Source organism: Crinia signifera, chromosome 11 (assembly GCF_055691185.1).
Source record: "Crinia signifera chromosome 11, ASM5569118v1, whole genome shotgun sequence".
NCBI lineage: Eukaryota > Metazoa > Chordata > Amphibia > Anura > Myobatrachidae > Crinia > Crinia signifera.
The window spans coordinates 121,106,244-121,131,322 of NC_139227.1; the positions used below are offsets into that span (position 1 = coordinate 121,106,244).

At 45.4% G+C, this 25,079-nt stretch overlaps 1 protein-coding gene across 2 annotated transcripts in view; it reads left to right on the top strand.

Annotated features, from left to right (window-relative positions):
* The window catches only part of SERGEF (secretion regulating guanine nucleotide exchange factor), a 461,739-nt gene that overhangs the window by 347,488 nt on the left and 89,172 nt on the right, over nucleotides 1-25,079 (top strand). The gene's annotated exons all lie outside the window — the stretch shown is intronic.

The following is a 25,079-nucleotide window of genomic DNA, read 5'->3' on the forward strand; positions in this document are numbered from 1 at the left end:
CTGTGATTATCATACAGATCCAAAGACGCTGAATGATATTCCTGCGATTTCTGCATCAGATACTGTATATAAGAAATGACATTTGTACATAAGACTTGTATGTACTGTATATGGGTTGCTGTTTTCTTATTTACCGTACGAACGTAATAGAGCATTATAGACAGATACGTTTATTTCCCCTGATACACTGGATATATCCAAGTGTATCTATCTGAGCTTATGCCTGTAGTTATTTAGCGCTTCCTTACAGTAATTTTAGCGCTTCCTCACTCAGTAATTTTAGCGCTTCCTCACTCAGGGGTTTATTCTAGTTCATTCTTTCTGACAAAATCCTTCTTAGATGGACAAAACCATGTGCACTGCAGGGGGGCAGATGTAACATGTGCAGAGAGAATTAGATTTGGGTGAGTTATTTTATTTTGTTTCTGTGCAGGGAAAATACTGACTGCATGATTTTACACTTCAATATAGATCTCACTTTGAAGAAAACCCCCACCCAAATCTAATTCTCTCTGCACAAGTTACATCTGCCCCACCCGCAGTGCACATGGTTTTGTCCATCTAAGAAGGATTTTGTCAGAAAGAATGGACTAGAATAACCCCCTCAGTAATTTTAGCGCTTCCTCAGTCAGTAATTTTAGCACTTCCATACTCCGTGATCTTAGAGTTACTTACAGCTTCTATAGTTTGCAGAGGACTCCATAAAAATGGTCCTGATGCCAAACTGGCTCACAGCAGCAAACCATGCCATTGTTAATCTTTACATGATCATGCATGGACTAGCCGAATTTACTGCTTACCAAGGGGCCAAGACCATGCACCTAATGATTAGTCAAACCTCTGTGGATGCTGGCCACACCCACTCTGACGACTGGCCACACTTCTAAACAAGGGCCTGTATCACTACATTTCCCAGTGGTCCCTTTATGCCCCAGTCCGACACTACCGGCCGTAGTCTCATACGGATGGGTGTCTATGACAGTGTGGCATGTACTGTATAGACAGTATGGGGCGTATGGTCCAGACCATATTGGTTATTATCCCATACTCGGATCATATGGGGAGGCTGTAATCTCCCTCTCTGTCTCCTCACCGTTGACCGCTATCACAGACACCCACCCACCCAGATGGGACATCAGCCATATGTAGAACAGCACCAAGCTGTATGTTCCGGACTGGTAGAGTTTGCTGCAAGGAGCCGCCGGTCTGGTCCAGCGTTCCGGTGTCCAGACATTTTCAGTTTTCACCGAATCTCAGTTTCAAGGGCACTTTGTGCTCTAGTTTCATGAGCAATCTTCTCAGTGGGATTACACAGCCTATCTCGTCTTCACAAAATATAAAATGTCAAAATATATATATTGTGTAATTGATTGATGTTGAAAAATAAGGACAAATGTTTCTAGGACATGGCTTTTAAAAGCTGGGACTGCAGGCGAAAATGTTACCGCTGGTGATGGCAGTAATGTGTTGGGACACACGATGTGACCCTGATGAGCATGGCGACGAAGCCTAGTGAGGTGACCTATCTGCTGAAGAACCCTTCAGCAGATAGGTGTTCTCCATGTTGATCTGGAGACTGCACAGCTTAGAAATGAATGGAACACTCTGCTGGTAAGTTTGCTGAGCTCTCTTTCCCTCACGGTTATTTCAGTATCAGATTCGACACCTAAAACCCTCAGTTATATTGCACTGAAGCCCAACTCTTGTCTGGTGATGCTTTGCTGAGTGACTTGTTCCTTGCTGGCTGACATTTTGTGTATTAATAAATGTTGGTGTGAGGTGGCAGCACACTGTAATATTCCTGCAGATAAGGTTGTTCTGTGAGCGGAGAATTTGATAAATGCGCGGTGTCCAAGGGAGCGTGGCTTAGTGGGAAATGCCGCAACCCCTGTCTTCGTCCCTCTAGGGCAGGGATGGCGAACCTTCGGCTGTTGTTGAACTACACTTCCCAGCATGCCCTGCAACAGTTGTAACATGGCCACATAGCAAAACTGTAACAAGGCATGCTGGGATGTGTAGTTCCACAAGAGCTGGAGGGCCGAAGGTTCCCCACATCCCTACTCTAGGGGTATGCTCAGCATTCTGGGAGCTGCTGGCCATGCTTTTAGTCAGTCTCTCGAAAGAATGGATGCTGTGAGCATGCGCCTGGCCTCTATTCACATCTATGAGTGTTTGTACACTTATGGACCACGCTGTAGTCTGATCTCAAACCGGAAACCAATGTCCAGTCCCTGAGCCCTGGCCTGGATGGACATCTGGGAAAAGTCTGCTCCCTAGTAGATTGGAAAACTCTATATATGTTATATGATTTGTGTGTGTGTATATTTTTTTTCCTGGGTAAAGATTCCCCTAATGAATGGATTAGCGCGAGTCCACGCCACTTTCTACTGTAGAGCAGCACCGCCTTGGAGTAACTTAGGCTACAATAATAATAACGACAAGGTCTTCTGCTGGAAGTAACAGAGACCTTTCCCCAAATGGAAAGATCAGTTTCCCTGTGGCTTACATCTGACCCATATTCCAGGTGCCAAGCCTAAACCAAACTCAAAATATCCCAACGGAAAAGATATTCTTGAATTACTTTGCCTGGCTAATTTTTTATTACAGGTCATTGAATATTAGATGGTATATTGATATCTGCCTAATGTCTCTGTCCTCGGGGAACAGGCTGGATTTTATAATAGAAAAATATTATATTACTGCGCAGTCGGGAAATCTTATATGACTAATACGATGGAATCATTTCTCTTAGTGGGCGATTGTAGGGGATTTCTGTTGTCTTAAATAACTTAGAATGGGTTGAGTGAAGGAGCCGGACTGCTTCCCGTACAATATATTATTTACTAATTATATTATTAACTAAGCTGGTCTCGTTAAACACTATGGGGTTTATTTTAATAAGATGGGCGTTCTATTGCAGATGGGATGTTGCTATGGGCAACTAATCAGTTATCTTCTAGAAGGTGCTAAATTTAATGAGGAGTAGATTCTGATTGGTTGCTATGCGCAACATCTTTAATAGAACTCCCATCTTAGTAAATAAATGCTTATTTATGTACTGTATGTAGCCGCTTATCGCCAGTCATTGATGACAATTTGCCTCCGAGAGTAGGAGGAGGATAACGGATGTATAAATGCTTTCAAACAATATTTATTTGACAAATGAAGGCCTTTAAACCAGCAGCCATATACGGTGATGGTCCCGTTTGTGGGAGGGAGATGACACGAGTTTTATTGTTCTAATAATGGAGGAATCTCACTCTAACATAAGATGATTTTTCATGAGTTGTGGCCCATGAATCCACCTTCACCTTGCGGTATGGCCGGGAGTCCACCTTCTCCTTGTGGTATGGCCGGGAGTCCTCCTTCACTTTGCGGTATGGCCGGGAGTCCTCCTTCACCTCGTGGTATGGCCGGAGTCCACCTTCTCCTTGCGGCATGGGCAGGAGTCCATTCTCTCCTCGCAGCATGGCCAAGAGTCCACCCACCAGAAGGAGGGCCATCTATCAATAAGGTTACATTCTAAAATCACAGCAATAGGAAGGAGAAGCAATATTGGGGAGTCAGTTAAGGATATGTAAGATGGAATCAAGTAGCGATCCAGTAGGCCAGAGTAAATAAGTGGGTTTTGAGCGAGTGATCGAAGCAGTGGATGTTGGAGGAAAGTCTAGTAGAATCTCATTCCATAGATTAGGGGCACTGTGGAGAAGACTTGGGTTTGTGCGAAAGAAGTGGCAATCGGTGGAGAAGTAGCAGTCGCTGGCTGACCAGAGGAGGTGTGCAGAGAAATGACCCAAGAACAGCAATGGTCCTCGGCAATGGTGTGATGACAAGGCAAATGCAGTAGCGCGTCTGGTCTACAAACAAGATCGTAAAGTGACCGCCTTGGCAATCACTTTACATCTACACATCACAGGCACAGGCTCCTATCGGAGCACCCCTTATTCTGAATATTTATTGATGCGTCTGGGAAAACATTAATTTTCTTACTGTTTTTAATTAAAAAAATATTGCATTTAAAACCTTAATATTAATAAATCTGCCCCTATGACACTCACGTATTTGATATTATTATTTGAAATTGTTGGCAGTTGTTTAGAATTAATTATGTAAGAAATTACAGATAATCCAAACTGATGTTATGCAGGCATTGCCCGTGGTTATTGTGATTTTAGGTGCGAATAACTGGGTTGGCAACCTGGGCAACGTTTTTAAAAATGCACAAAATCTCATTGCAAAGTCAGGTGTTTTTTTTAAAAAAAAATTCAAATGTCTAGGGGCCTATTTATTAATGGGTGGTGATAATGATGATTTTATAGTCTCTTATCCTGATGATAAACAATCCATTTATTTATGAAGACTGACCATATCTGGACATTCGTTACTTTCATGCCACAGATTCTTACCAAATCCTTGTAACCACAAGCGTTTCAAGCCTACTTGGTTGAATTCCTCTCACTCCATTCGCTGGTTTTCCAAACCATACAAACAATAATGAGGATTTTCCATGTTTAAATCTGATTTTTTTTTCTTTATTTTATTTAGAATCCTTGCTAGCGTCTCCTAAGATTGTTCAAGATCTCTGCAAAAGACGGAGCACACGTTATCGCTTAAAAAAAAAAAAAACTTAAATGGCGCATTTGATGATTTATTTGGCGTGGTTTTTTTTTATTTGATGAGTCATCTGGCTTTTTTATTTGCCTTTTAAAATCTTTACATTTCCACGTGTTCTGAGCTTTGTTTCCACAGAAAATTAACTGTAAATCACCCCCTAAAAAAAAAGGTCAGACAGACTTTTTCTTTAGATACTTGATTCATATCATTGCTCATCTCTAATTGGAATAATTAATGATCAGGTAATTAAGGCCAAATATGTTCTGTGTGAGTAACACAATCAAGGGCAATTTTAATTGGTGTGCAAGTGTTCTGCCGGGTGGAAGGTGGTAGATGTCAGTCAGCTTATTTCAGGGCCTATCTGTCGGTAACTTTATTAAACAGGTCTCCGGGGGGAAGAGTAAATGTAGGGTCTCAACCTCTGCAGAGAGGGTATTACCTATCACACAAACACCGTATTAGCTACGGTCACGGTCAGCCTGGTATAAAGTGGCTGATGACAGCGAGTCAGCTGGACAGACAGGCAGCGAAATACAGGAAGAAGAAAATAGACTTTACATTAAATAAGGGGTTTACTTCCTTCTCCCAAAAGTGACAGATACACATAATGATAGATATGAAACTTTGTCAATCCATATTATAATTGTTCTTCACACGTTTACATAGTATGATGAATAGGTGGAAGATCTTATACATATAGGGGGCCGATTCAGACCTCATCGTTAGGTTCCGCATTCGCCCCCACGGTCCCGATGGGGGGGTCTTCCCGCTCGCCAGGGGGTTCGTTCAGCTTAATGGTGGACAGGGCATGAGGCTGTGTTCACAGAATAAGGATGAAACTCCCTTAATTAGGAACCAAATATGTATCCCAAACATGTCTGTGTCGCATTAGCACGGACGTGTATTATACTGTAAGCCAGCGGTTCTCAAACTGTGGGTCCTGAACCCAAAGTGGCTCCCGACCTTCTCAGCATGGGGTCACGACTCCATATTGCTGACCATCAGGCTGATGACTTTTCTAATCTCAGTCAGTGATTCAAGGTGTCTGGAAAATCTGTTGTCTGTTATTTTAGACTCTGTCTCTCTCTCTCTCTCTCTCTCTCTCTCTCTCTCTCTCTCTCTCTCTCTCATTTGTTCTCTATATTGTAATTGTATAATTGGGGTACAGGGGTGGGTTTGTGGGTTAATCAGAACGTGGGCAATGTTCACAGTTTACTGAATATTAGCCATCCCTTCTCTAACCCAGAACGGAGTGTGTCCGGCCCGTGCACCCAGGAAGTACAGAGGACCATCCAGTCTATATTCCTCTTTACGGTTGTGAGTCACAGATTTCAGCCCGAGCACTCTGAGAGATTATACAGATTTTCTAGCAGCTGCTCCAGACTGATACTTGGCATCAGGAAATGGGATAAAATTACAGTTTTAGAATATGACAAGAAAGCCAACAAAAGTTGCCCTCAAGTAACAGTGATGCAATGATGGCATCCGAGATGGTTAGTGACTTAAATGTGCCTTTAAACAATGATCCCTCAGCTCCATAGAAAAATGCCATAAAGGGTACAGTAAAAACTGGGCACACTGCTCCAATTACTGCTCCATTTGTCACTGTGGAGGAATGCCCACAATTCATGCAGGATATTCACAAGAATGCACCAGCCAAGCTCTCATTGCCTTCATGTACATTGGGATCTTGTAGGAGGATATTGTACCGGACCGGTGGTTCTAGTGTTATTTTTCTGACCCTCTGCATTCTGCGTTCTTGTCTAGTGATGGGCAATAAACAACTGCCCCAGAATGCCAGCACAACGGAGGTGCACCTAATGTTTTCTAGACTGAAATGTGTTACCCATGGATGTGACGGAGATTAAACCATACTTGCCTACTTTTGAAAAACAGTTTCAGGGAGATTATAGTTGGTAGTAGAAGCGTGGCTGTTTACTGCTACATCTGAGAGGAATCTTTTAAAATGACTTATATCCAAATGTAGATGAGCCCCAAAGCAGTTAGTAAGAGATACTGTACTTGGTAAACTGCTGGGAAATGGTGCTGATGATTCAATGTAAATGTATCTATTTCTCATTCCTTTTTCCCCAAAAATGTAACAGTGTAATGTGGGCTAGGTGACATGAGGGAGATTGCTAGACTAATGAGGGGGGGAGGGAGATTGCTGCTATGTCAGGGAGTCTCCTGCAGAATGCAGGAGGGGAGGTAACTATTATGTAACAGTGTAATGTGGGCTAGGGGAAATGAGGGAGATTGCTAGACTAATGAGGGAGAGAGGGAGATTGCTGCTATTTCAGGGAGTCTCCTGCAGAATGCAGGAGGGGAGGTAACTATGGATGAAACCCTTCCTGTGCTCAGCAATACATTGGGGTAAATCCTATTAGCCGTGACATTGCCGAAGCAAATTATCACGGCAGACACTTTACGTGAATTAGCCCCAAAGTGCTCGCTGCCTCATAAGATTCCTAGCAATTGAGCGAATGAGGGCTCGTGAGGGGTGGCAGTTCAAACACCGTGGCAATGGCACATCACACCTAACAGGATTGGCCCCTAAGACAGAGTCATGTTGTACCCAGGCTGTCCTTGTAGAGTCCTTCTCCTGTAGTCCTGCTAGGGTGGGCAGGATTCCCTGATATTTGTTATATTTTGCGAAGAAGTATCTCAGGTCCTTCCTGTCACACTCTGTCCATGGCAGAAGCGAAACGCGCGGCGCGTCCTAGATTCCACCTCTACATTTGTTTACAGCATTTTTTAGATATTGACACTTAAAAAAGTTCAAAGATCAGATTGGACCTGTGATATGAGTTTATATTATATAGTCAACACTCACATCAGTCCCTGCCCCAGTGGAGCTTACAATCTACATTCCCTACCACATGTACACGCACACACAGACATTCTGGGTTCATTTTTGTTGAGAGCTAATTAACCTACCAGTATATTTTTGGGTTGTGGGAGGAAACCGGAGTACCCGGAGGAAACCCATGCAAGCACGGGGAGAATATACAAACTCCGCACAGTTAGGGCCACGGTGGGTATGGAACGCATGACCTCATTGCTGTGAGGCAGTAATACTAACAATTACACCGTCCGTACTGCCCCGTATATATAACACATGGTGGGGATAGAACCCATGACCTCAGTGCTGTGAGGCAGTAATGCTATAACCATTACACCATCCGTACTGCCCCGTATATATAACACATGGTGGGGATAGAACCCATGACCTCAGTGCTGTGAGGCAGTAATGCTATAACCATTACACCATCCGTACTGCCCCGTATATATAACACATGGTGGGGATAGAACCCATGACCTCAGCGCTGTGAGGCAGTAATGCTAACCATTACACCATCCGTACTGCCCCGTATATATAACACATGGTGGGGATAGAACCCATGACCTCAGTGCTGTGAGACAGTAATGCTATAACCATTACACCATCCGTACTGCCCCGTATATATAACACATGGTGGGGATAGAACCCATGACCTCAGCGCTGTGAGGCAGTAATGCTATATAACCATTACACCATCCGTACTGCCCCGTATATATAACACATGGTGGGGATCGAAGCCATGACCTCAGTGCTGTGAGACAGTAATGCTATAACCATTACACCGTCCGTACTGCCCCGTATATGTAACACATGGTGGGGATCGAACCCATGACCTCAGCGCTGTGAGGCAGTAATGCTATAACCATTACACCGTCCGTACTGCCCCGTATATATAACACATGGTGGGGATCGAACCCATGACCTCAGTGCTGTGAGGCAGTAATGCTATAACCATTACACCGTCCGTACTGCCCCGTATATATAACACATGGTGGGGATCGAACCCATGACCTCAGTGCTGTGAGGCAGTAATGTAACCATTACACCGTCCGTACTGCCCCGTGTATATATAACACATGGTGGGGATAGAACCCAGGACCTCAGTGCTGTGAGGCAGTAATGCTAACCATTACACCATCCGTACTGCCCAGTATATATAACACATGGTGGGGATAGAACCCATGACCTCAGTGCTGTGAGACAGTAATGCTATAACCATTACACCGTCCGTACTGCCCCGTATATATAACACATGGTGGGGATCGAACCCATGACCTCAGCGCTGTGAGGCAGTAATGCTATAACCATTACACCATCTGTACTGCCCCGTATATATAACACATGGTGGGGATAGAACCCATGACCTCAGTGCTGTGAGACAGTAATGCTATAACCATTACACCGTCCGTACTGCCCCGTATATATAACACATGGTGGGGATCGAACCCATGACCTCAGCGCTGTGAGGCAGTAATGCTATAACCATTACACCATCTGTACTGCCCCGTATATATAACACATGGTGGGGATAGAACCCATGACCTCAGTGCTGTGAGACAGTAATGCTTTAACCATTACACCATCCGTACTGCCCCGTATATATATAACACATGGTGGGGATAGAACCCATGACCTCAGCGCTGTGAGGCAGTAATGCTATAACCATTACACCGTCCGTACTGCCCCGTATATATAACACATGGTGGGGATCGAACCCATGACCTCAGTGCTGTGAGGCAGTAATGCTATAACCATTACTAGACCCGCTTCAGTCAGGCTTCCGCTCTCAACACTCCACTGAGACAGCACTGACTAAAGTGGTGAATGATCTGGTAACTGCTAAGGCTAAAGGCCATTACTCACTACTTATTCTTTTAGATCTATCTGCTGCATTTGACACTGTGGATCACACTCTTCTTGTAGAAACACTACACTCCCTAGGTCTTAATGATACAGCCCTTTCCTGGTTCACATCTTACCTATCTGATCGCTCTTTCAGCGTTCGCTTCTCTGACTCTACTTCCTCTTCACTACCTCTGTCAGTCGGAGTTCCGCAAGGCTCAGTCTTAGGTCCTCTGCTGTTCTCCATCTATACTTCTTCTCTTGGCAAACTAATAAGCTCTTTCGGATTTCAGTATCACTTATATGCGGATGATACTCAAATCTATCTATCAACCCCAGACTTGTCACCAGTGGTTTTGGGCCGAGTTTCAGAATGTCTCTCTGCCATCTCATCTTGGATGTCTTCCCGCCAACTCAAAATCAATATTTCAAAAACAGAATTACTTATATTCTCGCCAACTAAGAACAGTTACCATCCTGATATCTCCATCACTGTTGACAACTCGACCATCTACCCTACCCCACAAGCTCGTTGCTTAGGGGTCATCCTCGACTCTGACCTGTCCTTTCTTCCCCACATTCAATCTGTCTCCAAATCATGTTACATGCATCTAAAGAACATATCCAAAATACGACCGTATCTCACACAAGAAACTACTAAATCTCTTATACATGCACTCATTATATCCCGCATTGATTATTGCAATAGTCTCCTGACTGGTCTTCCCAAGAACAGACTCTCACCACTACAATCCATTTTAAATGCTGCTGCTAGGCTGATCTTCCTTGCAAGACGCTCATCATCTGCTGATCCGCTCTGCCAGTCCCTCCATTGGTTACCTGTATCTTACCGTATTCAATACAAAACACTTCTACTAACTTATAAAGCTATTAACCATACTGCACCAGCATATATCTCTCTACTTATCACAAAATATCTCCCATCTCGACCACTCCGCTCTGCACAAGATCTGCGTCTCTCTTCTGCACGGATCACCAGCTCCCATTCACTATTACAGGACTTTCATCGGGCTGCTCCCATCCTATGGAATGCCCTTCCACGCACAATAAGACTCTCCAATAGCCTCCAAACATTCAAGCGTTCCCTGAAAACTCACCTCTTCAGGCAAGCCTATAATGTTTAAGTTCTACATGCATAACCCTCCGAGGCACTTATGTATTATATAGCTACCCTTCTGGACTTGTAACTTGGTGGGACTGCTATGGTATTACTGGTGCCTGTCCTTGTGTTTCCCCCTATTTCCCTATAGATTGTAAGCTTGCAGCAGGGCCCTCCTACCTCCAAGTCTGTATGTTGTTACCCAGTTTGTTTTATCACTGTCTACTATTGTAAAGCGCAACGGAATCTGCTGCGCTATATAAGAACCTGTAAATAAATAAAATAAATAAATTACACCGTCCGTACTGCCCTGTATATATAACACATGGTGGGGATCGAACCCATGACCTCAGTGCTGTGAGGCAGTAATGTAACCATTACACCGTCCGTACTGCCCCGTGTATATATAACACATGGTGGGGATAGAACCCAGGACCTCAGTGCTGTGAGGCAGTAATGCTAACCATTACACCATCCGTACTGCCCAGTATATATAACACATGGTGGGGATAGAACCCATGACCTCAGTGCTGTGAGGCAGTAATGCTATAACCATTACACCGTCCGTACTGCCCCGTATATATAACACATGGTGGGGATAGAACCAATGACCTCAGTGCTGTGAGGCAGTAATGCTATAACCTTGCGTTCTGGTGGAATCGATGCAATAAAGAATACAGTATCTATCCTTATGTATCAATGCCTATTTCCCTATAGATTGTAAGCTTGCGAGCAGGGCCCTCCTACATTTTGACTGTCTGTAAATACCCTGTTTTGTTGTTTCACTGTCTGCTATTGTAAAGCGCAACGGAATATGCTGCGCTATATAAGAAACTGTTAATAAATAAATAAATAAATAACCATTACACCGTCCGTACTGCCCCGTATATATAACACATGGTGGGGATAGAACCCATGACCTCAGTGCTGTGAGGCAGTAATGCTAACCATTATTACACAGTCTACTGCTGTGGCAAATGGTGCAATATGAGTGACTAGATAAATATGAGGATAAGATGGCCAAGTTACTGTAGCTGAATGTGACCTAGATGATAGATGAGATATATATTACCTAGGAAAGCATGAAAGATAAATGGAGGTAGAGATGGTTATCTGCATGGTCATTTATACCGACTATAAGGGAGAGAGAGAGTCTGTGTCCGCTAAGTGACTCTACCTAATTTTTTTCCCATGAGATTCCACTGGATAAAAGTCCCTTATTTGTCCACCTGTCAGGCTGGAAAATGCCAATGTCTGCCCAGAGTGATCTTGCCACGGTCACATGTACACACAGGAGGACATTCCTGCCAGTGAAGATACAACACTCAGCTCAGCTTTCAGATTGTGTTCTGGGTGACGAATGTTCTGTCCGGACAGAAGGAAGCTTTTTATTTAACACTTCAAAGTACAAAAGATGGCCCATGTAGATATGGAACGATGGATCTGCTGCCGCTGCAAAGGATGGTCTGTAACCAGGAATATGTATTGGAATTGTGCCTAAAGGTAGAGGATGGATAGAACGGAAGGCATGTCTGGCATGGGGAATTGACCAGCCAATCGGATCTGTTTTTTAATTTTTTGTGGACTGTCCCGTGTCCCACCCGGCAGTGTCCTGTGGTGGTGGGGCAGTTGGGAGTCCCCCTGCAACGGAGGAGGGGGCATAGGAGTTGGGTGCATGACCAGCAGCTCACAGAACGTTGGCTATGCCCCCACAGCGGCAAAAACGTGGCCTTGGGAGGTATGCATTATCTCTCTCCAATTTATCGGTCTCCAAGGTTTTTAACATCTGCCCCTGTTACATGACACCGAAAAGGCCCCAAATCGCCGCAGTTAATGAATATTTCAAAATATTCAATATTCCTCAAATTTCACTCCTAGATGGAAAAAAATTGTGTAATGTTTTGTTATCAATCAAAATTAAATTTGTATACTAAATAATACATCCCTTTTACATCTGTTATACTGTAAATGGGTAACCCTAACCCAAATGTGCAGCCTTCACCACTTCAACCCACATGCGAGTGAACCAGGATCACAAAGGGTCTGACTGTGGTTCACTCGTAAAGGCAAATTCTCTCTTTAATGGACAAAACCATGCTGCACTGCATGGGGGCAGATGTAATGTGCAGAGAGAATTAGATTTCAGTGGGGTTTGTACTTCAAACTGATATCTATATTGCATTGTAAAAAATAAACAGCCAGTATTTACCCTGCACAGAAACAAAGTTACACCCAAATCTAACTCTCTGCGCATGTTACATATGCCCCCTGCAGTGCAGCAAGGTTTTATTCATTAAAGAAAGAAATTGCTTTTGCGAGTGGACCAGAATCAGACCAACAGTACTGTCATACAGAGCCGGATTAAGGGGGGCACTGGGGGTCAGTAACCCCGGGCCTCATTTTCTGAGATCTCTTTTATGGATCCGATCTATGGCGCTGTGCACCCAGGTACTGGCTGCCCTGACTCTGCTGAGTGACAGCTGAGCCGCCCAGCAGCACCACATTGCAGGTCACCCGGGCACCAGGAGCAATACACAAACAGGACAAGTGAGTGCCGGATCGTTTAATATATATACACACACTGATGAATGTCAAACAAGCAGCGGCACTCGGCAGGACTTTAAATGAAGACAAACTTTATGGTATAAAACCGATGTATCAGGACAATGAGTTCCTTTTTCAAGGTCCTCCCCTCCTCACTTGACTTAACTTGGCTCTTGCTCCCCCATCTCCTCTTCCACGGTCCTTGAGCACAGGCTTCATCAACTCAGGATGCGGCGACTAATTAAAATGCAGCACCGGCTGGAGAGCCAATCTGAGCTTGCGTCTTGGAAGCCTCTCTGATTGGCTGCTGGTATGTGAGCTCTGATTGGCTCAAAGGCCGGAGCAGCATTTTAATTGGCCACCGGCGTCCTGGGTTGAATAAGCCTGCACTCCGGGACCTGCTTTGTTTAGTGTACTGAGAGCAGCGCAGTGGAGGCAGTTGGGGGGGGGGGGGGGGTTGCGGTGGCCAAAATTAGCTGCCGGGGCCTGGGACAGCTGTACCCACAGCACCACCCTATTGGCAGCCCTGGGTGCCCTAAATCATAACGACTAATTAATATTGTTTGTTTTTTTTTCATTTCTCTAGGCCTAGGCAGAACTATTTTCTGTTTGGTTGCTAAAATCCAATGCACCACATTGTGGTGTTAGTTGTATCATAATGATTCCTCTACACCAGGGGTGGCCAAACCGGTCCTCGAGATCTACCAACGGTCCACGTTTTTCAGGTCACCTAGCTGGTGCACAGCTGTAGTCATTACTAACTGTCACATGACCCAGATCACCTAGCTGGTGCACAGGTGTAGCCATTACTAACTGTCACATTCCCCAGATCACCTAGCTGGTGCACAGGTGTAGCCATTACTAACTGTCACATTCCCCAGATCACCTAGCTGGTGCACAGGTGCAGTCATTACTAACTGTCACATTTTAAAACCTGCTGCATTCATTCCTACTATAGATCCACAGGTTGCCTGGAAAACATGCACAGTTATTAGACCTTGAGGACAGGTTTGGCCACCCCTGCTCTACACTATCTGCCTGTCCTTGCATGAACTTGGAGTTGGCTGAGAACCGGTGCAGGAGGCAGGAGTTGCTAATATGTGACTATGATAATGTCTTTCACCTCTGCTGCCTTGTTTCGCTCCCAGTAAGTGTTAGCCCTGCAGCCGATGCTCACACTATTCAGTTACCGCGGGACGATAGCACTGAGATGTAATCCCCAAATATTCAATTTTAAGCCCATTTCCCACCACGGGAAATCCATGACTAACACACATTAACCAATAAGTGCAGGGTTATGTGCCCGGACTGTGGTACTTACAGTACCACTAATTTCTGTGTGTATCTATGAAGGGTGCGAGTCAGCGGGGTATCTAGAAATGATGCACCCCGCACATCCCATACTTTAATTATAATTTTTACATACATGCCCGTTGCCAGGGGTTTCTTGCTCATGGTTCCATGCTCATTGGCAGGGGCCTCATGCCCGCCAGTGTTTCCGGAACGCTGGCACTTCCGGATAATGCTATGCAGGCTGCTCTTCCCTGACAACTATGATCTCTACCATCTGTTTTCTCCTACGTGGTAGACATTTTTGGAGGGATATTTTCAGCAGATTCCACGCGCACGGCCAGACCTTGTGTAATCTGCATAAAACAAGCGCCAGCGCCCCTCAGCCACTCTTAGGTCTGCGCAGGGCTTTTACTGTGCCACTGGTGAAAGCAGAGACCGGGGCAGGGGAACGTCCTGCGTTGTATGGGTGACCCCATAAAAATTCTGGGCTTTCCCCTGGGAACACAATGCCTGCTCGGGGCTGGCGGCGGACACCGCCCAGTATTCGGCCGTCTCCGTCAGAAATAAGTCAGTTTAGAGCAGGCATGTCCAAACTGTTGCCCTCCAGCTGTTGTGTGACTACACATCCCAGCATGCCTTGCCATAGTTTTCGCATTCTCTAATAGCAAAACTGTGGCAAGGCATGATGGGACGCAGCTTAGCGATCAGTTCTGAATCAGGCCCTCTGTACTGTAGGTCTCTAGCAAATTTTTACCGTGCTAAGCGTCTTCCTGACCGTTATCTAGCGCTAGTCTGAGTGTATAAGTTACAGGCTGAGTGTAACGCCACTTTGGCGACAGCGAGAGAGAGAGAGAGACCACCATATATACGCGACCAGTCCTATAAATGTACAGATAATCATTAGCTTTGTGTTGTAGGAAGGGCTTTGCTGTTAATGACCAATCTTTTCTATTCTGTAATTCCAGTATGAAGGTTTCTGTGCACAGTCTGAATCCTCCGGAGGCCTCATCCTGGCTCATTGATCTCTCTCTGTTTATTTGGGGGGGACAGTCCCTGATTTTCTTACTGCTGCATGAATCGGAAATCACTGCGTGTTTATAGAGCAGGCAGACCCGCAAACGTCCCACCAATGCCAGGAATGCCATTTATTAGGTGCAGAGGTTGTTCCGTGGTTCTGTGCACGATATGTACAAGGTCCCTACAAAGTGTCTGCGTCTGTTGTGAATAACAGAGATGTCCTGTAAGGTGAGACCGTTCTGATCCAGGAATGGTGTTTACTGTCATCGGGCAGCTGGTGCCGGCTCCGGCATCTCAGTGTTCCGGGCGTGCTCTGACACTGGCCGGCCAGCTCTGCTGCGGCTGGCACACAGTGTCGTCACTAACTCTGCAGCTGTCCCTGGAATAAGGGAATGAGAACATTTTGGGGTGCCAGCCAGTCTGACCACTTATCAAGAGACTTTCAGCAAGCTCAGTGGCCTGCAGGATAATGGACTTTATTTAAGAACTCTGTGTGTGTGTGTGTGTGTGTGTCTGTGTGTCTGTATGTGTATCCATTAGTCTGTTGTGTTTTGTGTGTTTATGCATTTAATGTGTTGTTTTTGTATTGTTTGACTGATGTCTGACAGGGTCAAAGGGTCGACATGAGTTCTTTGCAGGGTTTCTTGGCATACAGGGCCGCCGACAGGGGGGGGCTGTGGGTACAGCTGTCCCAGGCTTTGGCCTCTGGAAGGGCACAGGCAGCTCATTTTGCCCACCGCAACCCCCCCTGACTGCCTCGAATGTGCTGCCTGTTTCTTCACTGCAGGATGCCGGTGGTCAATTAAAATTATGCACCAGCTTTTGAGCCAATCAGAGCCAATCACAAGCTTTGATTGGCTCACCAATTGGTGCTGCATCTTAATTGCCCGCCTGTGTCCTACATTGTAGAAGCTTGTTCTTTGAGACCTGCAGCAGGAGTTGGGCGGTAAGTGAATGGGGGGGGGGGGGGAGGGGGTGGGGAGGGGTGTAGATGAGGAAGGGGGGCTGGAGGGGCCCAAACTGGAAATCAGCCCCGGGCCACAAAATTCCTAGTGGCAGCCCTGTTGGCGTCTGTCGATTGTTGGTAGTCATGGACACTGTATAAGTGTACAGCATCCCCTTGCATGGCTCGCCGCGCTCGGTAACCTGTGGGCCCCACACACAGGGTGACATTCAGGCATTTTCTGAACGATTTTACTAAATCGATCAGAAAATGTCTGAAAACGCATGTAAATCGCTGTGTGTGTGTGTGTGTAGACCACACAGCGATTTAAAAGCGCGGCCCCACCATTCTGAACCTGCCCAAGATTCAGAACAGACGGGTCAGATAATTTCAGTGCAGGAGCTCAGGACCTCCTGCACATCTCCCGCATGTGTGACCCGGGCAGATAAGCAGGGCCACTGAGCGTGTGATGCGGCACCCCATGCCCCCCCCCCCCGACCCCCCCCCCCCCCCACGTGGAGAACCAATAAGAACCTCCAAGAATAGCTTGGAGGTTCTTATTGGATCTCCACGTACCAGTTGTACTCTGCTCAATAAACCGCGTCTCAGAACCCTAATATAAAGCAGAAAACATCCCCACACCTCTAATGTGGGGAGAGAAGATGGTGAAGGGTGCAATGACGCACTCCATGGTTTTACCGAGCGCTGGGTGATACGTCTCCACTCTTCTCAACAGAAACAAAAGATCCACATTTAATACTGCGGCTGAAGCAGAAGATTAATTTCCATTCCACCTGGTGGTTGAGCAGCAGGCTGTGGATTAGGCTGTTAGTCGGGGCGTGGGTCTGATATTGGACAAGCAAGATACACATGTGCCAAAACAATATCCCTTTGTTTGAGCCTGGAACACACTGGACTCGTTAGCCAACTTTTCTAAATGTTGTTTGGTTCTGGTATGCGGACTGCGTGCCACAAGGAGCGGGGAAGAAAAGACCATGAACCAGTAATTAATGCAAATTATCAGAGGCAGCTGTCGCATCACTTGAACGCCACAAAACTCAATATCTTCAGTGAATCGGGAGAGGCACGCTTTGCCCTTGGAATGGATATAAGAATCTGCCCCTTACTTTACTAGACAAAGTCTTTGTGTCCTATTAATCATTAGCAAAACATTGGACAAAGCCACACTTAGCACACGAAGGGACACCTGACCCTTTTCTCTTTATTTTATAGAAAACACAGTGGTTGCACTGGAGAATTCCATGATCCTCAGTTGCACCTGTTCACATAACTGCAAATACACTTTTACTGCGCTAAATCTGGGCTTCCATCCCTCCGAGATTACTTCAAAGGCAGAAAATTGGCCACTAGAAAGATAAATACCAGGCTCCGGCCCCCTCTCTTTCCTCCATATTAGTGGTCTGATATAGGAGAAGGATGTGCTATTGTTCCGTCGCTTGTTCGTAGCAGGGATATTACCAAGCTCTGCCATTTACTAGAAATCCAACAATATTACTAACAATAAATACAATATCTATCTACTCTATATGGACCACAGTATTCGGACGTCTGACCATTATACCAGCACTGACTAGAATGACATTGTATGCAAGTACATATACTGCAATATGGAGTCGGTCCCCCTTTTGTTAGTGCTTCCACTCTTCTTGGAAGGCTTTCCACAAGATTTTGGAGTGTTTCTGTGGGAATTTGCCCATTCATTCTGTAGAGCAGTTATGAGGTCAGGCGTTGATGTTGTACGAGAAGGCCTGGCTCCCAATCTCCGTTCCGGTTCATCCCAGAGGTGCTCGATGGGGTTGAGGTCAGGGCTCTGTGTGGGTCGGTCAAGTTCATCCACACCAAACTTGTGTTTTTGTAGTCTTTGCTTTGTGCACTGGGGCACAGTCATGTTGGAATAGAAAAGGGCTTTCCCCAAACTGTGGCCACAAAGTTGGAAGCATAGCATTGTCCAAAATGTCATTGTGTGCTGAAGCATTAAGATTGGCCATCACTGGAGATGAGGAGCCTCATCCAAACCTTAAAAACAGCCCCATGCCATTATCCCTCCTCCACCAAACTTCACAGTTGGCATAATGCAGTCAGCCAGATAATGTTCTCCTGGCATCTGCCAAACCTAGACTCTATCAGGCAATCAGATGAGCGAGAAGCGTGATTCGTCACTCCACAGAACACGTTTCCACTGCTCCTCAGTCCAGTGTTGGTGCTTTACACCACATCATTCGATGCTTGGCCTTGGTGATGTGAGGTTGGCATGCATCTGCTCGGCCATGGAAACCAATTCCATTAAACTCCCGCTGCACAGTTTTTGTGCTTACATTAATGCCAGTGGAATATCGGAACTCTTCAGCTATGGAGTCAGCAGAACGTTGGTGACTTCAACGCAACATGCACCTTAGCAGTCATTGACCCCACTCTATGCTTTTCCGTGGTCTTCTGCTTCATGGCTGAGCAGCTGCTGTTCCACTTCCACTTTCTAACAATGGGGCAGATGTATTAAGCCTTAACAAGAGATAAATGAATCGGTGATAAAGAGAGATAAACTTCCAGCCAATCACCTCCTTACTGACTTTTTTCAAACACAGCCTGTAACATGGCAGTTGGCAGGTGATTGGCTGGACATTTCTCTCTTTATCACCCTTGCATTTATCTCTTGTTAAGGCTTAGTACATCTGCCCCAATATCCCTTAAAGTTGACCAAGGAAGATCCAGCAGGGATGTCATTTCACAAAAAGGTCTTATTGCAAAGGTGGCATCCTATCACGGTACCATGCAAAGGTGGCATCCTATCACAGTACCATGCAAAAGTGGCATCCCATCATGGTACCATGCTTGAAGACACTGAGCTCTTGAGTTCCTGAGAACGTTGCCTCGAGTGATGACCATCCTAGCTGCAGCCACATTGTGGATCCATCATTATGGTCAATCCAGTTATTCATTTCATATAGACCATATTAATATGGTCTAGAACCTGTATTGATGCACCAGCTGAAAATAGAATGGTTGTTAGTCTGCACAGTGGGTCTTTAACCCGGCTTGCAGGATCATTGGCAACAACAGTAACCCATGGTGATGAAGGGTAACAGCGGGCTCCCCCCAATCTAGAGCTAAGTACTGTGCGTCCGTTAAGTACTGTGACACTTAAACCGTACATTACGTGGGTTGCACATGAGCAGTAACACATTTTGGTGGTCGCCCCTAAAGCTGACTCTGAGTCCCTAGTGCCCGAAATTTATGGCCAAGAAGACCGTGCTCTCTGCCAACAATTTTGGGGCTTTTTCGGCAAAACAACCCTCCACCACCCAAGCAGGAAGACATCATGGCGACCTTTTCCATCAATGGTTGAATGAACTGGGGCTGTTCTGAGACAATTGTGGAGCCATTGATGTTCCTTAGTATTGGCTGTACATCACATCATGCTTCCTTCCCTGTTTTGTACTTTATAATATTCATTTTCTCTGCCTCTGGTCTGTGCAACATAACTGTATTTTTGGAATAATGCAGACTGCACCCTACCATGGAATGTTACCCCGTGTCTGTCTCATCCTCATTTATAAGATAAATGTCCATAAATATCTGTTTAATTCACATAGGACCAGAGCTCAGCACCTGTTGGGCCTTTTCCAGTATTTCTAATAGGGCGGATGCAGCGTGTTGTTATAGGGGTGAACACCGCAGGGAGACGTTCTACGGTCTGACACTGACTGTGTGTAACAGCTGCTACAGAACGCTGTACAACTCTTACTTTCCTGGGGAAGACACGATGGGAATCCATAATCCTACCCCACGGTGCTGCACCATTACCATCACTGCAGTATTACAGTACGCTTCCTGCTGCTAACACTGATATGACGAATGACCTGAGTACAGCCAGATACGGAACGTGTGATGGCCTTTATTCTGTGGTGGCCACTTACTGGTAGTTGTCAGTCCATCGTTGGCGCCTTCTATATGAGAACCTCATAATAACAGCATAAAGGAGAAAATAAAATACATTTCTGGACATTTCCCCCTGTCCTGAAATGGCTCCTGATCTAAGGGGATACCTCCCAACAGCACCGATTACAGCGGGGTAGTTCTGCTGTTTGGAAACTGTCCCTCCAGCGGCTGACAATTTCCTGCGGGGGGGGGGGGGAGTTGTGGGCAGCCGGTGATCAATGAAGAGAGACCGTGCCTTTTATATGAGATCCGAAATGCACAGGGTCAACATGGTAATGATTGACACATCAAAAGGTCGGCCTGAGTTGTTCACAATGTTTTTTTAACTTTTCCATGTGGACTCCGATTGGGAGCGAGCCATGTGAGGGGACGTGATACAGGAATTTGGGTTCCACGTGCTCGAGTGTCAACACCAACAAAAGTTAAAAACAAAAACACTTGTCGCCATTTTACTTGCATCAACCTTTTTCCAGTGTGGACCTTGGGCATTTTGACCCAACCTAGACCAGTGGTGGCCTAACCGGTACTCGAGATCTACCAACATTCCACGTTCCCCAGGCCCCCTAGCTGGTGCACAGGCTGCATTCATTCCTAACCGACACATTCTACAGATCCACAGGTGGTCTGGAAAACATGGACTGCCGGTAGCTCTCGATGACGAGTTTGGTCACTCCTGACCTAGACATTGTTGACTACACCCCACCCTACTGCAATAACAGGCTTGATTATTGGTGGGAACAAAAAGAGTAATAGGGAAGAGGTGGAACAACGTATTTAGTAGGAGGAGGAGTGATAGATTTTAGGAAAACTGCCCCAGGAGGTTCGAGAGACCATAGATATACCATAGGTCCATAGATTTGAGTTTGTAGGAGTTAATTATACAGATGATTTAACGTGGTCTCCTCACAATTCAGTTTAGTTGGGAAGGCTCGGTCACGCCTTTTATTTTTTAAGAAGACTATGGTCAGCGGGTTTACTGAGTCTTGGAGACAGGAAAAGTGGGCGTGGATAAAGTGCCAACCAACCCGCTCCTTGCTGTAATTTTTCAAGCACAACCTGTAACGTGGCAGCTAGGAGCTAATTGGCTGGTACTTTCTTTCTGGCCACTTTTTCTCTCTCCAATGTAAATTTTTTTACATTTTCTGTTTCGCATGTGAATATTTATTTAAATTGACTGAGAGAACATTGGTCAATATCTGCCAAAGTTGGAGAATGTATTTGCTTGGATGAACTTGGTAAAAGCTAATTGAATCGTCGCTGATCCAAGTCATAATGTCCTCGAAGAAACTTTATAGGTGTCCTATTATTATACAGGAGCTGTGGGATCGCATTGACATTTCATGTGTGTATTTGTGGCGGTTAAAGTGGCAGTAACGTTGTACGAACCGCTTACTTCCTTGCCGACACAACGGACTGGGTAGTGGCTCTGCGAGTTCTGCTTGGTTTTTGGAGTTGATAGAATTACCTTGAAAGGACTATGTAACCTTCCAGATTAGCTATATCTGTAAGAAGCTGGACGGTTTTGGCAGCATTAGTGCTAAACAGGGATTTTCCAAGCTTGGCTGCTAACGCGACATTCCTCATTTTGTATCACATTGCTTGTACATTACAGAACTGGTTTCAGAATAGAGCCAGGGCTTAAATGACAGATCTGTGCAACCTGTCCTGTGTTACAAGAAACTGGGCCATGTCTTCTAATCCACGACTAATATTTTCCATCTGTAAAACACTAACGGAAGTAATTCAGGAATATTCTACCTGACGCAGAGGCAGCAAATACAACACCGCACTGAGGGGCAGATTTATTAAGCCTGGTGAAGCATAGATGCCCACCCTCCTGCATTCTGCAGGAGACTCCCTGAGATATCAGCAATCTCCCTCTCTCCCCATTAGTCTAGCAATCTCCCTCATGTCACCTAGCCCACATTACACTGTTACATCATAGTTACCTCCCCTCCTGCATTCTGCAGGAGACTCCCTGAGATATCAGCAATCTCCCTCTCTCCCCATTAGTCTAGCAATCTCCCTCATGTCACCTAGCCCACATTACACTGTTACATCATGTTACCTATCCTCCTGCATTCTGCAGGAGACTCCCTGACATAGCAGCAACCTCCCTCTCTCCCTCATTAGTCTAGCAATCTCCCTCATGTCACCTAGCCCACATTACACTGTTACATCATAGTTACCTCCCCTCCTGCATTCTGCAGGAGACTCCCTGACATAGCAGCAATCTCCCTTATTAGTCTAGCAATCTCCCTCATGTCACCTAGCCCACATTATAATGTTACATCATAGTTACCTCCCCTCCTGCATTCTGCAGGAGACTCCCTGACATAGCAGAAATCTCCCTCTGTCCCTCATTAGTCTAGCAATCTCCCTCATGTCACCTAGCCCACATTACACTGTTACATCATAGTTACCTCCCCTCCTGCATTCTGCAGGAGACTCCCTGAGATATCAGCAATCTCCCTCTCTCCCTCATTAGTCTAGCAATCTCCCTCATGTCACCTAGCCCACATTACACTGGGGTGTATTCTAGTTCATTCTTTCTGACAAAATCCTTCTTAGATGGACAAAACCATGTGCACTGCAGGGGGGCAGATGTAACATGTGCAGAGAGAATTAGATTTGGGTGAGTTATTTTGTTTCTGTGCAGGGAAAATACTGACTGCATGATTTTACACTTCAATATAGATCTCACTTTGAAGAAAAACCCCACCCAAATCTAATTCTCTCTGCACAAGTAACATCTGCCCCACCCGCAGTGCACATGGTTTTGTCCATCTAAGAAGGATTTTGTCAGAAAGAATGGACTAGAATAACCCCCACTGTTACATCATAGTTACCTATCCTCCTGCATTCTGCAGGAGACTCCCTGAGATATCAGCAATCTCCCTCTCTCCCTCATTAGTCTAGCAATCTCCCTCATGTCACCTAGCCCACATTACACTGTTACATCATAGTTACCTCCCCTCCTGCATTCTGCAGGAGACTCCCTGACATAGCAGCAATCTCCCTCTCTCCCTCATTAGTCTAGCAATCTCCCTCATGTCACCTAGCCCACATTACACTGTTAAATCATAGTTACCTCCCCTCCTGCTTTCTGCAGGAGACTTCCTGACATAGCAGCAATCTCCCTCTCTCCCTCATTAGTCTAGCAATCTCCCTCATTTCACCTAGACCACATTACACTGTTACACCATAGTTACCTCCCCTCCTGCATTCTGCAGGAGACTCCCTGACATAGCAGAAATCTCCCTCTGTCCCTCATTAGTCTAGCAATCTCCCTCATGTCACCTAGCCCACATTACACTATAGTAGCTCTTACTAACTGCTTTGGGGCTTATCTACATTTGGATATAAGTAATTATAAAAGATTCCTCTCAGATATAGCAGTACACACCCACGCTTCTAGGTGCCATGTTCACAACCTCTTTTCACAATTTCTCCATATACCGGGCACCTGTACAAAATTCTACTACCAACTATAACAGTGGCAAACGCAGGATTTTCAGAAGGGGGTTTCCAGAGGGGCGGAACAACGCACAGAGATGGACACTTAGGTGACCCAGTATATGCCGGGTCAGTTAAAGTATTAGAGATAGACCAAATATATATAAATAATAATAATAATATTATATTATATAACAAATTATATATATATATATATATATATATATATATATATATATGTGTGTGTGTGTGTGTATATATATAATATATACATACAGGGGCGTCAACAGCAGTGTAGACCCCTGGGCATAGCAATGTATTGGGGCACTTACCGACCCTCCAGCGGTAGGGGTGGGGGAAGCTTTGATGTCCCCCGGGTGGTAGGGGGTATTATATCAACCGCTCAGCATGTAGGGCCTGGATCAGTAATTTCCACTAATTACCCCTTTACTGCACAGATGGTGGGAGATGGGGTGGGAGAAGGGGGCATTGGGCTGAATAAAGGGGCCCTGATACATAACTTCCAGGGTGGTAGAGAATGTTTAATATGCAGAGGAGGAGTGTATAGTGGAGTGGGCTTATTATTCATAATTTTCTGGTGGGAGGACAGCTTGCTTGACTGCAGATATCTCCAGTTCCCGGAAATAGATTTCTTAGATTTTAATGGAATTAAAAACTAGAGAATCCCACCTACCAAATGGTATTGGGGACTAGGGGATCAGAGTTCAGGAGGCAGAGCAATCTGCCACCGAGTATATAAAACTACATACCAGGTGCGTGGAGCTGGAGCAGTAACCAGCTGCTATAAGGCTGATATCTCTGGTTCTGGGAAGAGTAGAGACAAGCTTCTAGTGTCCTTCAAAGGGGGAGAGTCCCAGCTTTTGGAATATATCCTCAGAAAAACTGTAAGTCAGACAGAACCTGAAATATCTGACTGGGAAGAGTAATTAATAGGCTTGGATGGGGACCACTGCTTTGAAGTCAGATATCTCCGGTTCCCAAGGGCCGATTTTTAAAATTCTTGTACCCATGGAAAGAGGGGACCCTCAGCTTTAAGACTAGGGCCCTTAGACTCCTGGGGGGGTTTCTGGGTACTCAGAAACCCCCCCTGCGTGCGCTACTGTATAATCTCCCTGAAACTAGTTTTCAAAAGTAGGCAAGTATGTAGTGAAGTGATAAGTATCTGGTACTTTATCACTAGCCAATCAGTTCACAAAAGTCAAGTTACAGGCTGGGTTTGAAAAACGACAGTTATAAGCTGATTGGCCAGTGATAAAGTACCAGACACTTTATCACTTCTCCAGGCGTAATAAATCTGCCCCTGAGTTAGCAATCTGCACCGGAATAAAACGGATTAGATTTTGTTAATTTGGAAAACTGAAGGGGGGGGGGGGGGGCACAATAAAAAAAAAATGGCAAAGTTAATTTCCAAAACGGTTTAATAGACTTTA